Below are 17,346 nucleotides of genomic sequence, written 5' to 3'. Positions count from 1 at the left end.
CCAAGCCCGTATTAAATTGGCCGAGCTAGTCTGTGGCGGAAAAAGGCGGAAAACCAGACTTGTAACTCAAATTTTTTTGGTTTTTTTTTTCCTCAATGCATCTAGCCCTCTCCCAAGCCTATAAAAGTGACCCAACCCCTTCACATTTCATCACAACTATCTCATTGCATTTGTTTGAGCATTTGTGAGGAGATTGTGAAGAGTTATTGTTGTTTTTTGGAGCAGCAATGAGGAGGTTCTTGGGAAATCATTGGAGAAGCATTGAGGAGTTGGTTTTTGGAGCAACATTGAGGAGGCTAGAGGTACTTTTTTCACTTCTCAAATCTTCCCTTGCCTTTTTTTTTGCAAATTTGGAAATTGAAAAGAGTAATTTTTCTAAAAGTAATGAACGTTGAAGAGTTGTTTTTTTTTTCTTTTCATTTTTCAGACTTTTGTCCTTTCATTTCCAATTCCAAATATCAGAAAATGACTCCTTGAATGAAAGATGTTGCTTGGGCATATGCTGAGATGATTGATAATCACATGTATTCCAAATTTTGTCATAAAAGAATTAAGGGAGGTGGAGGGGGCATTCACAGGCTAAAACAACATTGGATTGGTATTAGAGGCCAAATTGTTCCATGTGCAACACCAACAAAACAAATTGGCGAAATTAGGAAGGAGTTGCTAGAATATTTTGAGAAGTTTGAGGAAGAAAAAGCTAGGCAAAAAGAAATAGAGGCTAAAATAGGGAGGAAAAGGAGTATAAAACACATGATGACTGCCAACCCCAATTTTGATTATGAGGGCTCTTCATCTATCCCTTGCACTGATGCATCCAACCCCTTTCGTTAGGTTCCTCCCTCTTTGGAGTCTGTTGACCACTACCGGTCAACCGCCCATAGCAGTACACCCCCTTTTTCTTTGCAAAAAGGCTAGTGCTTGATCGACATGTCCGTGCCATTCTTCAATCATCGACAACTTGATCAATTTATGTTGTAAACCCAGTCTGCATGCATAAATTGTAAATAATCATAGCATATATGAGTCATGTCTGTAAAATGCCTAGGTGGACCTAATTTTCTAAGTGATAATCTACGTCCCTGAAGGTTTTTCGTCTCACCGATCCATGATCGGCAGAGTTTTCCTTCAGCCTAACCCCAAAGTCGGGATGGATTTTGTCACTAAAATCTTAGGAGAATCCTAGTGTGTTAATCTGCTAGATTATAGTTGTGTCGCAGAACTGGGTGGTTTATGAGGGTCTATGTTAAATGGGTTTTTTCCCCTTAAGATGTAAAATTGTAAAAGTCATGACGTAAAGTGTCTTGAGAGTTGGAAAATGTTTTAAATCCCCTCATGAGTCCTAAGTCCTAGGTCCTAGGTGTTTTTTCCAAAGGCTAAGTTCGAGGATCCATTAAAAATAAAAAATAAAAAATTAAATAACTGAAAAAAAAAATAATAAATAAAAAATAAAAAATAAAAATAATAATAAAAAATAAAAAATAATAAAAAAATTATAAAATAAAGCAAAAACCCTAAAAAATAATAAAATAATAATATTTTGAGTAAATACATGTAAAATTCCATTTTTTAATGAATTAACAAATTCGACGGATGAGATTAAGAGATGTCTTGATCCTCATCGACGGTCGAGATCATTTCGACATGGATCACTCGAACTAGCCGTTGGGATCATTTCCTTTAAATAGGGTTCTAGGGGTCATTTGAGATCATTCGATCTGTGAGTCTTGTGCTGAAGAAGCTCTCTTGTAGTTCATTTTTTGTGCAATAAAGAAGACTTTGGGGTTAAAAATCTTGCTGGTGTTACTCTTCGGAAAATGCTGTAAGATTGTTCTATTTTTTCTGCATAATTTTATTTTCAGCCATTAATGGTAGCTTAATGAAGATTGATCTAGGCACAGGTATCTTGTCTGATCTTTGAGGTTTAAATGATAGTTTAGATTCTGAAATATATTGGCAGGTATCTCCATTTGATCGGGGTTTCACTATTGTTTTCTCCTTCTATGTTGATGGTTGATTTTAAGCTGTGCAGGAAAATCCTTTTTTTTCAGATTACCGGGCATTAGGGGAAGTTCTCGGCTGAACCAGCCAACTCCCGGGTTGTGTTTTCTGAAAGAGCCTAGCCAGTTCTTGATCACGGGCTTATCATTCGATTTTTTTTTTTTTTTATGAATGCATGCAGGGTTTTCTGAAGCATTTTACATTTAAATTAAATTCTGATAATATTACTGCTATTATTGATAAATCTAGCTTCCTAAGAGATTTCAGTCTGTAAATACTGTAATTTTTTTTCTAGCTGATCTAGGGTTTTAATTTTGTTTTATGCATATATCATTTTTTGGGTGATTTTTTCATTGCAGGTTGCAGGTTTGAGTTTCCATCCCTGTCCTCAATCATTTATTTTTATACCTGCGTATTTTTCCTCAGCCACGCACATTCTCCTAATCTCTCATCAAATTTGCCTCAGTTTCACGGATCACCTCGGCCCTCCTTACGCTGGCCATTTCTCCTCACGCAGCCATCTTCAGATTTGCAGTTCCCTTTACCTCATCTAGCAACTTCCTAAGCTACCCACGTCCCCCTTCTGCCTGCATCTGTCCGCTCCTTATCTTCTTCACGCGTTTTTTCATTTGCAACCGGATCATTTATCGTTGTTCTCCCGCCGTCACCTGCAAAAGCCATAAGAGATCACGATTTTGTTTTATTTTACTAGTCATTTTGATACATCTTGGGAGGCTGTACAGTCGTTTTTAGTCTCAGAACGCATATACAAGACGAGATAGAAGAAGAAATTGGGATTCAAGGCATGTGGTGGCTAGATTATCGACGTGCAGCTCGATTCCTTCAAGCGATTCACTCTGTCGGCATTCTGCTGCCCTCTACCCATTGAAAGCACCTGCAATCCTACGTGTGGCTGCCGCTGCTAAAAATTTCGTGGACCTGCGTTAGCTCAAATGGAAAAATCAGTCGAATAAAACTGCGTTGATTGCTTCAGGAGTGTAGCGTTAACAGTGGAGCTCTAATCAACTTCGATCAGAGGCACATCGGTTCTCAATATCGGCAGACCTGCAAAAACGACAAAAAAAAAATATTTCGATTTTCTATATGCGATATGGGTAAGTTAGCATAGGTATAGCGTATTTTTCTTTTTTCATATAGTTTCATTTCAGTTAGAATTAAACCTTTCTTTTTTAATTTTAGTTTAGGATTTTTTAGATTTAGGTTTAGGATTTATTAAATTTTGTTTCAGTTTTTTAGATTTAATTTTCTTTAAATTTAGATTTAGCTTTGGTTTAGATTTTAATTTTAAAAATGATATCAAAAGGTTTAAGAATAAAAGAAATCAATTTTCATTTTTTAGTTTAGCCCATAGTTTAGGACTTAGTTTTCTTTTAGAATTAGATAACTTTGTTTTATTAAAAAAATAAAAAATAAAAAAGGATAAAAATTTCCCTTTTTTACCTTTTAGACTTTAGTTCAGAATTAGATTTAGGCTTTTATTTTTTGGTTTTTAGTTTAATTTAATTTAATTTTTTAAATTTAGTCAAGTTTGTTTAAAGTTAGATTTTAATCACAAAAAATTTAAAAATCAAATAAAAAAAAATAAAAAATTAAAAAAATCATAAAAATATTGTGGGAGATTTTTGCCAGGTACAGTTTTTCTCGGGAAATTATCATGTTATATTTTTTTATGCTGAGATTTAAATTTTCGATTTATGCAAGTCTGCACACGAATGATCATCTTGAAGATTTAGCTGCATAAATGTGATATCTGGTTAATGATTCGTAATTTGCCTGGTTGTTCAAAGCATTTGTCTTTCGAAATTTTTAGTCGCTGGATATCGTTATTGAAACTTTAATCATTATAAAAACTCTGTGTGTTTATCGAATATCCTGCATTTGTTGGAGTTTATTTGATGGTAAATGGTTGTTCATGGTTTACATCTCTGCAACATCTAGTAAATAATCGTTTAAACATCAATCCCACAAGGCACTGGTATATTAATTCAGCAAAATCAATCTAGTGCTTGTTTCTTCGTGTCTCCCAACCCAACTGGTCGACAGTGGGTCTTCATCACCTCATAGGGTCTACCCCCCTTAGCCGCGGGAGATAGGCTTAAACGGAGAGATCGGGGATCAGAGTGACAGCCCCCGGTCTGAGCGTTGTCGTGACAATCTGTGCGACAACAGAGTCTATTCAAGAAAAGGGTTAAGGGAAAATTAAAAAAAGAAGGGTGATATCAAAAGTTATTTCACAGTCACACCCTCCTCTCCCTCTGATAGTGCACATGGTCCTCAAGCTAATCAAGGTCAAATGCAACCTACTTTAGATGACCATTGGAATAAATAATTGAGAGAAACTGCCCGCGATTACATAGCTAGATGGTGGTATGATGCTGATATCCCCGTCAATACTTCCCATTCACCATATTATGAACCTAAGCTTGATGCCATATTTGTTGTTGGAAAGGGCTTCAAAGGCCCTACTATGCATGAATTAAGGGGATTTTTTTTGCAAAAAGAGGTTATGTCCATTGAGGAATATTTGAAAGCTTTCAAAAACTCATGGGTGAAAACAGAATGTACCATCATGTCAGATGGATGGACTGATTAAAGGAACCTTACCATCATAAATTTTCTTATCTTTTGCCCACAGGGAATCATGTTTCTAAAATCAGTTAATGCATTTGATAAGGTGAAAGATGCACAATTGTTGTTTCAACTTTTGGATGAGGTTATTGAACAGGTGGGGGTGGTTAATGTTGTTCAGATTATCACAGATAATGCCTCTAACTATGTTCTTGTTGTTAAAATGTTAGAGGAAAAACACAAAACCATCTTTTGGACCCCATGTGTTACACATTGCATAGACCTCATGCTTGAGGATATTGGTAAAACAGATTAGATCAAGAACACTATAGAGCATTCGAAAAGCATAACAAAGGATAACTACAATCACTCATGGATTTTGAACCTGATGAGGAAAAACATAAGGGGGCAAGGATCTTGTTAGGCTTGCTATCCCTAGATTTACAACTCATTTTTTGATATTGCAATCTATGCTTTCCAAACATAGAAACTTGTAGAGGATGTTTTCCAGTGATGAATGGAATGTACATCAATGGGTTCACAAACAGGATGGAAAAGATGTAAGAAAGAAAGTTGATGAAGACATATTTTGGAAAAATGCAACAGAGATTGTGAAGGTTGTTGAGCCACTAGTTAAGGTGTTGCGGTTGGTGGATGGGGAAAGATTGGTTGTGGGTTTCATTTATGAGGCTACGGATCAAGCAAAGGAGCAAATAAAGGTGGATAGAGTGGCTAAGTATGGGACCATTTGGGAAGTCATTGATCAAAGATGGAACAATCAACTCCATTGCCCTATACATGCAGCTGGGTTTTTTCTTAACCCAAGGTATCATTATAAAGCTTTGGAGGGAGAAGCTTTGATTGGGGAGGATAGAGATGGATTGATTGAGTGCCTCAAGTGCATGGTCCCTAATAAGAGTGAGCAACTGGAGATACACCGAAAGATCACTTCTTTCAATAGAGCCAGATGTACCTTTGGCAAGAACCTAACACAGATTGTAAGGGAAGTAGATAAGCAAGATAAACAATTTCAATTTTCAAATTCTTATTTTGTTAAATTGTTTATAATTTGAAAGTTGGATATAATTTATCGAGCTAACTCATTACACAACTATGTTTTTTGCAGCACGATGGTGGGAGGCTTTTGGTAGTCATTGTCCTCAATTGCAGAAGTTCGCAATTTGTATTTTGAGTCAAACTTGTAGTGCTTCTAGGTGTGAGCACAATTGGTCTGTCTTTGAGAGGATTCACATGAAGAAGAGAAATCGTTTAGAACAAAAACAATTAAATGATCATCTATGTCCAATACAACCTTCGATTAAGACGCAACCAATTGCTGAACAAAAGACCTGATACAAATCCCATTGTGTTGGAAGATATTGCTCCATCCTCAGAGGGGGTAGTGGAAAGTCAACTAGCACATTTTGACCCTGATGAGGATATTTGTGTTGATTTTGATTTAGAGATGGACACATTACAGACTATTCAGTTAAATGCAGATCTGCTAGTATCAGTCCCAAGTCCTCCAGTAGCAGGCAATTCTCTACTTAGCCACAACGCAGGCGCATAGCTTGTTTATCTCAGCGTGCACCTGCTACTACTTCTACAGTTGCAGTTGGAGATATTGATGAAGAGGAGGACCCATGGGTTTCCTCGTCTGACTATGATTCAAAGTTTGAGCCAGATGATGTTGGCTTTTCTAGTAGTAGTGACAAGTGATGTTTGTTGTAGAGGCCATTTAGAGCCTCCTTGGTTATGTGTTTTTGTTTTGATCTCTATATATCTTGAAATTTCTAAGTCTAACCCATTAGAATTTTTTCTGCACTATCTGGTTTATTTCTCCTACTTGTTAATTATTGAACAATTTATTTAACCATATAAATACTGAAAAAAATACAATGCAGTCTCAACCATTTACAGATCAACAACTGAAAGAAATAGACAAACACACAAGGGACACCGTTATTTTTGGACAATCGTCCGTGGAAAAACCCAACTTGGGAAAATCGGTGCAACAGTTCTGAGGGTTTTATTATTATGCAGCCTTTCTGAGTACAACTAGGTGCCAAACTGGCTCACCCTACGAAGAAAATAATATGGCAGTAATAACTCTCTTCGAAGCAGATATTCTGAAAGTCTGCTCCACGAAACCCTCTTCAGCGCCTCTCTGAGGCACTGCGTCAGCCCTCCCGGCCTCTGCGTTAGCCTGAAACCCTCTAAGTCAAACACCTTTATGCCTTCCTGCACTACTGCAACCTCCTTTGTGCCTCTTGCACTGTTGCAACCCTCTCTGCATTGGATGGGACTACTGTACTCTAGCACTCTCTGTCGCTTCATCTCCATCCGCTTCTACCGACATCTACCATCCTGCTACTGTCACTTCGGGGCTCCCGTAGTCAGGCATGATCCAAGAGTTTGGGTACCTCAAGGATCCTGCCCCACATCTCCTGTAGTCTTCCTTACTACAACTTGATGTCACCCCACCTCTTCTCTAGAGGTACATGAGCACTCATGGCACAATCGTCATTATCCTCTACCTCCTTCTCTGCCTTCACTGGCGCTGCCTTGGAGTCAGACGCCTCTCCCTTATTCTTCTTCCTCGGACACGAAGTTGCATAATGGCCCAGTTCCCCATAGTTGAAGCACTTAATCTTGGAGAAGTCTTTTTTCTTCCTCTTCCCTTGCTGCCCCGTAGATGTTAGAGTTACATCCTCTTCCTCCTCTTTCTTGACCTAGGCTCCTTTGCCACTACTTCCTGCCTTGGTCAGTTGTTTGATCTCTTCTTGGCGAAGAGCTGCCCACGGTTCTTCCCAATTTGGAAGATTTGCTCTGCCCAAAATGCTTTGGATGAATGTCTCCCACTCCTCGAGATTGCGTTCAGGGCAGTTCTCACCATTAATTTTTGATCCTGCGTGGCCCCTATGGAAGTCAGTTGGTCCTGGATCTCCTGCAACTTGCTGAGGAAGTGATCTATCTGCTCCCCCTTCTGCATTTGATACGATCGCGGTTGATTCTCCAGTAGCATCTTCCTCTGCACAGAAGTGCCCTGATATAATGTCGTCAAGGTGCCCCATCTCCTTTGCCATATTCTTCTCAGCAATATGATGAACTACATGATCCTTGACCCCATCAAGGATTATGCACTTTGCCTTAGCCATCACATCCTCATACTTTTCGTTATCAGTTGGGTTGACTAGGATAGCCACGGTTCTCAAGGCGAAGACCTTGATGCGATATGTATCTAGAACAGACAGGACCCTGGCCTTCCATATGACAAAGTTGGAAGCCCCATCTAGCCTGTCCTGATCCCTCAGTCCGTTCATGGTCATCTTTGATCTTCTATTCGACTCCTCTGAGTCTTTACTTCCCTCATGTAAGTTCTCTCTTCGACTCCCTCTGAGTCTCTACTTCCCTCCTGGAAGTTCTCTGCTAGACTCCCTCTGAGTCTTGATTTCCCTTTTGGAAATCCTTCTGCCAGCAGTCGACTCGCACCTCTTTGATCTCCTTTGCACCTACAACACTGATTTGGATTTCTTGGCTAGAAATCCGCCTAGGCAGCGATTCCATTCTACCTTGGTTCTGTCCCGTTAGGTACTGTTCTGCCTCAACAACAACAACACCCCACCAACTTCACACTCCACAATCTGCCCACAGTTTCCTATGCCCTAGCAACTGAAGCACTGAGTCTCTAGGCTCTATGCAATCCCGAAAGTGGCTGAATCACTCCACTAGCCAAGTGTGTCACTCCTACTTGGGTTGAGAAGGATGACGTGGCTCTTCGTGAGCCTCTTCTGCCTCTCTTTGCTTCTGCGCTGGCCCTTTCTCTGAGTCGGACTGATGACATTGGCCCCTTCTATCACTCGACACAGTTGTTTCTACTGCAAATCCTATGACTCAGCAAGTGCCTTCAGCTCTCCTGTGATCTGCAATCCTCTGTTACCATGTTGAAATTTCTAAGTCTAACCTGTTAGAAATTTTCCTGCACTATCTGGTCTATTTCACCTACTTTTTAATTACTGAGCAAGTTATTTAACCATATAAATACTGAAATAAACACAATGCAGTCTCAACCATCTATAGATCAACAACTGAAAGAAATAGACAAACACACAAGGGACACAGTTATTGTTGGACAATCGTCCCCAGAAAAACCCAACTTGGGAAAACTGGTGCAGTAGTTCTGAGGGTTTTATTATTATTCAACCTTTTTGAGTACAACTGGGTACCAAACTGACTCACCCTACAAAGAAAATAATTTGGCAGTAATACCTCTCTTCGGAAGCAGATATTCTGAAAGTCTGCTCCACAAAACCCTCTCCTTCAACCCTCTGCATCAGCCCTCTACGGCTCTATGCAACCTCTCTGGCCCTCTGCGTCATTTTTGCAGCCTCTGCATCACTCATGCAGGCCCTCTAGCCCTCTGCGCAGTCATTGCTGGCCTCTGTGTGGCTTCCTCTGGCTCTGCGTCTGCCTCTGCATTGGTCTTCCGACACTATCTCTGCCTTTCTTTGCTATGCACACATTTCCCCTCACTGCAACTGATCACTGGTTCGATTTCTCTTAGCAAACCCCGATCTAGAAAATCGAACTGACTAATCACTCTAGTGTATCTCCAACTGGCCCTCAAGCCTCCTCTTATACTTTTCCTGTTGAGTCTTCAACGACCGAGATTAAATCTCTAATCAATGGCTAAGAATAGATTTGGCTTGATCCATGTCATTTAGAACCTTCTAACCCAGTTTTATATTAATACCCATTAATATTTTTATTTTCCTAAGTTTAGACTTAGGAACCCATTAAAAATATTAATTATTTTAATATCTCTTTCACTGGGTAGAATTTCCCCAAACCATTTCTAGGTCTTGGAGATCTCATGTGTTTTAGCCCCTCCACCAATTTTCATGGCTAGAGCACATCCGATGCTACCCCAAATCAACAATATATTACATCTATTAGACAGTGCACTGGGCACCATTTTGATATAATAGATATATTCATGAGCATGTTTTGATAATATGTTGTCTTCTCTCTATATTCTAATGCTTTCAGTTTGGAAACATGAATGAAAATCTTTAAAAATATGTTTTTTCATGAAAAAAATATTTAATGTATTTTTTACTAAGACTGAGTCATTGAAATCAACTAGTCCAAATCGATACCAAGTTGGAGTTGACCCTCGTCCGGTTCTGAATCCGAGTTTGAGTGTTAAAACTATGGGCATAGTATCTCAATGTCCAGGATCTCCATTGGTTATAACAGAGCCTTCCTCATCAAGAGGAGAGGCACCAGTTGAGGATTTTCCCGTACCACCACATGAGACTATTTTAGGGAAGAGGAAGCCAAGATGGCTTCGAGAGACCTTGAAGGAGGCTTAGGAGGCAGTGGGGAGACCCAAGTGGTTAGTGAGGGAGAGAAAACCACCAAGGAGGTTTGGTGGCTTTGTGGCAGATGTTGTGGAGACAAAGCCAACTAGTTTTGAGTTGGCCACCAGTCAGTAGATTTGGAGGGATGCCATGGTGTAGGAGTATGCCTCTATCATGAAGAATGATGTCTGGGAGGTAGTGTCATGTTCTGATGGCAAGTGAGTGGTGACTTCCAGGTGGCTCTACAAGATCAAACATGTTGTGCATGGCATTGTGGAGAAGTTCAAAGCTCAATTTGTGGCGCGGGGGTTCTCACACGTAGAGGGAGTTGACTATGAGGAGAACTTTGGACTGCTTGTTCATTATACTTCCATTAGAGCAGTAATATCTATAGCAACCGAGATGGGATGGAGGATTCACCAGATGGATGTGAAGACCGCCTTTCTTAATGGTGTTATACAGCAGGAGGTGAACATTGAGCGGCCTGAGGGCTTTGAGTTGCATGGGAGGGAGTCTCATGTGTGTAGGCTTAAGAAACCCTTGTATGGACTAAAGCAGGCACCAAGGGCATGGTGTGAGAGGATAGATGCCTACTTGATGCAGATGGGTTTCCAAAAGAGTGATGCAGATCCAAACCTATACTTTATCTTGGTAGGTGACGATCCACTCATTTTGGTTCTGTATGTGGATGACTTGTTTATTACAGGTGAGGACAAACTCATCTAGCACTGCAAGAGAGATCTTGCTTTAGAGTTTGATATGAATGATATGGGGTTGATGCATTACTTCCTGGGGTTGGAGGTTTGGCAGGACGATGGGCATATCTTCGTGGACTAGGGCAGGTATGCTGGTGATATCTTGAGGAGATTCCGTATGGATGGTTGCAGGCCTATGGCTACTCCTATGATCACCAACTAGAAAAAGTTGCATGCTTCTAATTCTGAGTTGGTGAACCCCACTTTGTATCAACAACTGATCAATTCATTGATGTATCTGGTCAATACTAGACCGGATATTTGTTTTGCAATCAACACATTGAGTTAGTTTATGATGGAGCCCAGGAGAGTGCATTGGGTGGCTGCAACACATGTGTTGAGGTACTTACAGGACACAGTGGATTATGGTCTGGAAGATGTGATGGATTCAGATTGATTGGTTGCACAAACTCAGATTGCACTGGGAGTGCTAGTGACCGGAAGAGTACTTCCGGATGTTGTTTCTCGTTGGGCTCAATAGTTGTGTCATGGTTCAGCAGGAAACAAAGGTCAGTGGCATTGAGCAACGCAGAGGGAGAGTATATGGTAGCTAGTTAGGCAGGGTGTGAGGCATTGCGGCTTCGCAAGATGCTTTTTGTTTTACTTGGTCAAATGTTGAGACTAACTCCGATATGCAGTGATAACAGAGTTGTATCAAACTCTCTGAGAATCCAGTATTTCATGACAAGTCAAAGCATATAGAGATCAGATACCACTTCATCAAACACTGGGTTCAGAGAGGGGCAATGAAGCTTGAGTATATATCCACTGATGAACAGGTAGCATACATTCTCACCAAATCATTTCTAAGGGGCAAGCATGTATTTTTCATAGATAGGATGGGAGTGGTGAGCAACACCTTCCTCAGTAAGATTGAAAATAGTACAAAGGAGAGGTGTTACTAGGCTTTTATCCCTTTTAGCCTAGTGAGCACATTAATGGCTTTTTTCTTGGTAACATTTATGAGTTATATTAATGTCATGGTGGGAAAAGGTACTTAAAAGTGTTGTACCATGTATATTTTCTAATATTAAATTCACTTGTATTTTATAAAGTGACTTTATGTTAAAAGTACAAATTGTACTTTTCTTATATTAAAGTGAGGTGAAAAATCACTTTATGAGAGAAATTAAAAAGATACACAACTCGAAAAACGTACTAAGAGACTTTTAAGTGATAGGGCCAATGTATGAGGGGGGTCATTTGGGAGAAATGATTTCAACCACACATCTTAAGATTTGAGGATGAAATCTCAGCCATTGGATCTGAGGTTTAGGGATTCAATCTTTTCCAAGGAGACAAAGGAGGAAAAGGGAAACTCATTCTTCAATTCACATTTGAGAGAGCATGAGGAGAATAAAGGAGAGGACAAAACTTCAAAGAGGAGGAGAAATTGCAGACTTGAGGGAAGAGTTCGAATTCCAAAGAGGAGACTGTACAAACAACAACATGATTTTCTAGAAAGAGGTAACACAAAAATCAAGGAGTAGAGGCACAAATTTTAGGATAGTCTGCTATAGGCAGTGCAAAAATTGAGGAAGATTCAAACTGCTATCAGGCATGATTTTCTAGGAGGTACAATCAACCTTTTGCACAGAAATTGAGGGAGATTTTGGGCACAAATTCCAAGGAGATGAGCAAAAGAAAAATGGTAAATTTTTGGGCACAAATTTCAGTGAAAATCTGATTTGTCAGTGGGCACAAATTTCTAGATATGTGCATTTAATGCTATAGTAAAAAGGATGATGAGTACTGTGTTTTTATGTACTTATTTATAATTTCTCAAGCAATAAAATCCTCATTTGAAGACTAGTTTTCCCCAAGAGGCTGTGGGGTTTTTCTAGGGTTAGTTTGACCAAAAATAAGTCTCTTATGTGTTGAATGCTTGCTTTAATTATTAGCTGTTAGGAAAGTGAAAAAGAGTAGAAGCACTCTTTATGTTTGTAATTAGTGCATTCTGAAATTTATATCAGCATGACAAAACATGTGGGTTGGGCCTAAACAATCACATGTAAAATTGTAAACTGGTTTAAGTGTGCAGGGCATTAAATTTATACAGACTATAGTGGGCAAAAGTCCGTGAGTAGATGAGGAGCAACAGTGGACAGATAAGAGTTGTTCACAAACAAAGTTGTGAACAACTCAACAGGAGTCTCGATGTGTTGTGCCCTTGATGGACTAAGGCACAACTAGAGAGTAGATTGTTGAGTCGAGGTTCAGTGGCCAGATGGACTTGGATCATTGGTAGAGGCAGATTGGTGTTGCTGCAGATCTGGAGCTGAAGGACCATGCAGGTATAGGGTACGACCGAGAGGAGTTGAGAGAGCACGCTACATCAACCAAATAGTCAGAGTATCTTGTTGAGGGTAGATTGGTTGTCAATGGATTGACATCAAGCCCCAGTTTTTGTATCTTGTACTTGTGGATGTATGAGGGCCATTATCCCTGGTACAAGAGGCCTAAATTGTTGTATTAATATAACGAAGTTGGGTTATTGTACATAAGTTGTGTAAAGAGTTGTGTATATTTTGTGCACTAGTAGATTTACTGCTATTTATTATTCCGTTGTCCAAAGTAGACATGTTGTGATACTTCATTTGGTATCATAAGAGATTTAAGACTCTATCCTAGACACCAATATCGTGGAAAAAACAACATTAAGATAGTATATGCCATGCTACATTCGGATATGGTTGTTTGTTGTACAATATCAAGGGGGGAAATAATAAATAGTTTCTTAAGGAAAGGATTAGGGAAAAAGGTAGGCAGAAGTTTAGGTGAAAACATTTACTATAAATTAATTTCCTTAAAGCCCATAAATAAGCTTGACATTAGTTTAGGATTGAATAGAAATCACTGGTTCAACATTTTACAACTCTTTTTATTCTTGTCTCATATACCTTTTCATTTCTATTGGTTTCAGGTATTTTCCCTTGTGAAAAATCAAAAACCCGATTCCTATTGCAACAACTGGAAATAATTCTCCTAATTCTTAACAATTTATTTACTATTTGCTACAACAAAATACTGAATCAATCACACTGCAACCTACACAAATAAACTACGGAAGTAATATAAATAAATGCTGGAAGAAATACTAGCACACACACATAAAATGACAGTTATTTTTGGACAAATGTCCCCGGAAAAACCCAACTCGGGAAAAACGGTGCAACAACTAAGGGTTTTATTATTATGCAACAGTGACATAATTTGAGTACCACTGAATGCCAAAATTGGCAATCCTATAGAGAAAAACTGGCAAGAAAAATATAGTGAGGAATTTCCTTGCTCCACAGGCAGATCCGAGCTCTGACCTTAGCTCAAATTGAGCCGTTCAAATTGGCTCTCCACAGTCACTTTGTCACCCTAGCACAGTCACTTCTTCTCTTAGCTCGTAACAACTTCTCCTCAAGCCGTTTGGTCTCTCCTGGCCTTTGGAACCTTTGCCCAACTTCTGGCATTGAAACTCTGCTTCTCCCCAACAATTTCAACTTGGCTCTAGAGGCTACTGCGATGTTCTACGTCAGCCTCACTGTGGCTCCTCTGCCTCTCTACAAATGCACTCACCCGAACTGGAATCCTTCCTCTAGATTCACTGTCCCTGGCCCTCTCTCACTGCTTCGATTTCTCTGGTTCTCTCTCCGACAACTGAACGCTGCTACTCAGGAAATCGATATGCTCATAAAATCGACTTACACAAGTGATTTCTCTAAGCCCCATGGACTTTTTCTTATAGTTCTCTATTGAGACTTCAACGACCAAGACTAGATCTTAATCAATGGCTAGGATTAACTTGAAGTCAATTCGCTTGAGTTTTTAGAACATTCATACCATAACTTAATTAATTCTGATTAATTAGTCACATTCCCTAAGTTTAGACTTAGAAAATATTTAAAAACTGACTAATAATCTAATTAAGTCATTTCTAGGCGGAATTTCCATAAACAATTTCTGGGTTTTGGAGATCTCATGCATTCTAGCCTCCGCACAAAATTGTATGGCTAGGACACATCCAATGCTGCAAAAATTAACATTCCCAACTGACCATATCAACTAAGGAGGATATGCTAGTGAGGCTTTGCATTAGGCCCGCATTAGGCTTTACATTATGCTAGTGAGGCTTTGCATTAGGCCTGCATTAGGCTTTGCATTATGCTAGTGAGGCTTTGCATTAGGCCTGCTAGATTTTGTGGCACCGATAGTAATTTATAGAATAGATTATTTTTTTGGTTAGCATATTTTGCATACACTAATTTTCACTAGTTATTTGCTAAATTCCATTAAGAATTTAGTGTACTTTTAGGCTGGTTTAGTTAGTTTTACAGTGCATATTTTATATTAAGCTAGCAAGGTAACAATAAAAACTCCTCTTCTCAGCCAATTAGACCCCAATATAAGGCATTGGTCTTGTAGTGGATTGGTTGGAGTATCTCATGGAAAACCTCCCATAGACATGTGGTAGGAGTTGAGACTTGAAAAGTGGGGACCTAGGTTGAGGTGACAATGGGCATAGGTCTTGCTTGTGTGCTGACCATAGCGGATTGTACGATTTTCAACAATTTGCTAAACGGAGCAGTAACAAGGTCTCATACAACAACTGAACAATTTTTTCAAAATTCTTGTAATTGTCTTTATTTACTAATATTATTCACAAAACCCTAAAAATAGAAAAACAGAAAAAATAACCATAAATAAATAATCCATTGAATATCTTTTATGTTTTGTCTATAAAAAAGTTTACGCATTACATTTTTTATTCTAGACCTTTTTCCTGAAAATTGTGCCATACTGAAGATCTAGAGGCCTAAGTAAAATGACCCACTTATTTTGGGCAATTCAAGGTCATCTAACATTAATTTGAGGGTTTTGAAGGTTTTTTCATTAATTTGATTTTTATCTTTGGCAATATCTACAACACGATTGGTGAGGCTCGTTGCCCAGGGTTTTATAAAGGGTTGTCTCTAACATCTTAAAAGCCCTAGTTACATTTCCTAAATGATTAAATTGCATACGATCAATATTTAAAAGTGTTTTAAGCTGTCAGAAAGTGCTGCAACAGTTTTTATCTTGACTAGGACATTCTTTTATTTTTGACCCTAGGGGGATTGGACCACTTTTTCATGCAAGTTTGGATCAGATTGCTGTAACTTACCTTGTACTTTCATTTTCTCCATAGCTGGGCTGTATTTTCACTCATATTTTAGTCCCCTAGCTCAAACACCCAAAAATCTATCATCCTAGTGTGTTTTTCACACTTCCAGGTTGTGTCAAAGACACTCCAAATCTGTTTTTCTGCATTTTCTGTGTTATTTTGCAAATCTGGAAGTGTTGGACAGCAGCAAGCTTGTCTCAATTAGGTTACAAACCAAATGGTAATAAAGAGTAAATCATCTCACTTGAATTTTGTACTTTTCTCTTACTCTCAAGCTTCCAAGATAACCTTTGTTGAGTATTTTGAGTAAGTTTTTCTTGCTGGTTTGTATTTTCTATAGCATAATATTATATCAGACTGAGCATTTATTCGATTTTAACTCCTAACCTTCATCATATTGAGTGTTTATAGGCACTTCTAAGATCACTGGTGAAGTGTGTGTAGATTGGGATAGCTCCCGTGGCATTTTAGAAGTTCGCTAAGTGAGAGAAGAGCACGTTGAGGTGACAATGGGTGCATCTCTTATGTGTTTACCATTTAATACCTTGACCGGACCTTGCCAAGGCTGCTAATTCAAGTAGTAACAAGCCCAATGGGTTAGCTCAGTCGGTTTGAACCGACTATTTCAAGGTGAAGTTCACCATAAGGTCCTTGGTTCTATAGTCTGATTTTGGTTTGAGTCTGGCTAAGTCCTACTGGAGTACTAGTGTCTATTGTGGCTAGCAGTTGGACCACCATCCATCTAAATATATGAGGGAAGATGGGGGATCTTGTGAGGTTATCCTAGGAAAAGAGATCTAATTTTGATATAGAAGGTTTCTTTGACCAATGTTGTGAACATCGGCATCAGGATAAAATCGGCAAGAGTCCAGAAAACCAAAAAATCGTAAAAATCGTAAAAACTGGGTAAATATCGGTAAAAATCGGCAAAACATTGGCAAAATCAAGATGCCATCAAAATATCGATAAAAATCGGCAAACATCGGCTAGGCCAAAAAATTGTGATTTCAAGATAAAATCGGGATGTTATCGAGATGTTTGCAACATTGTCTTTGACAACATTGAATAGTAAGCTTTATTCGTTTAACTAGTGATTATTATTATTATGCTGTTAGACATTTCTCTATGAAGTATATCTATGGATTTGGCATTCTGCCCACACACAACAGTTATATGTTTCTGGGGAAGACAAGCAGTCCATCCATATTGTCCATTCCTAACACTTTCAACATAATTCTCATATTATGCATTAGACAAAGTCCCCTTCAGATAGGGGATGACTTTGGGATGTCTCCAAGCCAGCCCTTGTGGGTTGTGTTGAAAAATGCAGCGAGAAATTCTCAATTTGATTTTGCCTTGATTGAATTAAGAAAATTCGAATTTCCACATCAACAAACAACTTGGATGATGTTAACTTGTGTGACATGGCTTGTGTCACCCAGTTTACTCAGTAAATTTGAGTTGAAGGACTTAGAGTTCAGTT

The 17,346-nt window shown here is 38.9% G+C and overlaps 1 protein-coding gene across 5 annotated transcripts in view; it reads right to left on the bottom strand.

Annotated features, from left to right (window-relative positions):
- ATM (Serine/Threonine-kinase ATM-like protein) overlaps nucleotides 1–17,346 on the bottom strand; it is a 533,430-nt gene that overhangs the window by 33,873 nt on the left and 482,211 nt on the right. The window lies entirely within an intron of this gene.

This window comes from Pinus tabuliformis, chromosome 3_2, assembly GCF_031772625.1.
Source record: "Pinus tabuliformis cultivar Carrire ecotype Pingquan chromosome 3_2, CPIR1, whole genome shotgun sequence".
NCBI lineage: Eukaryota > Viridiplantae > Streptophyta > Pinopsida > Pinales > Pinaceae > Pinus > Pinus tabuliformis.
Note: the sequence above shows the minus strand (reverse complement) of the source record. Positions and strands in the feature narration are given on the sequence as shown.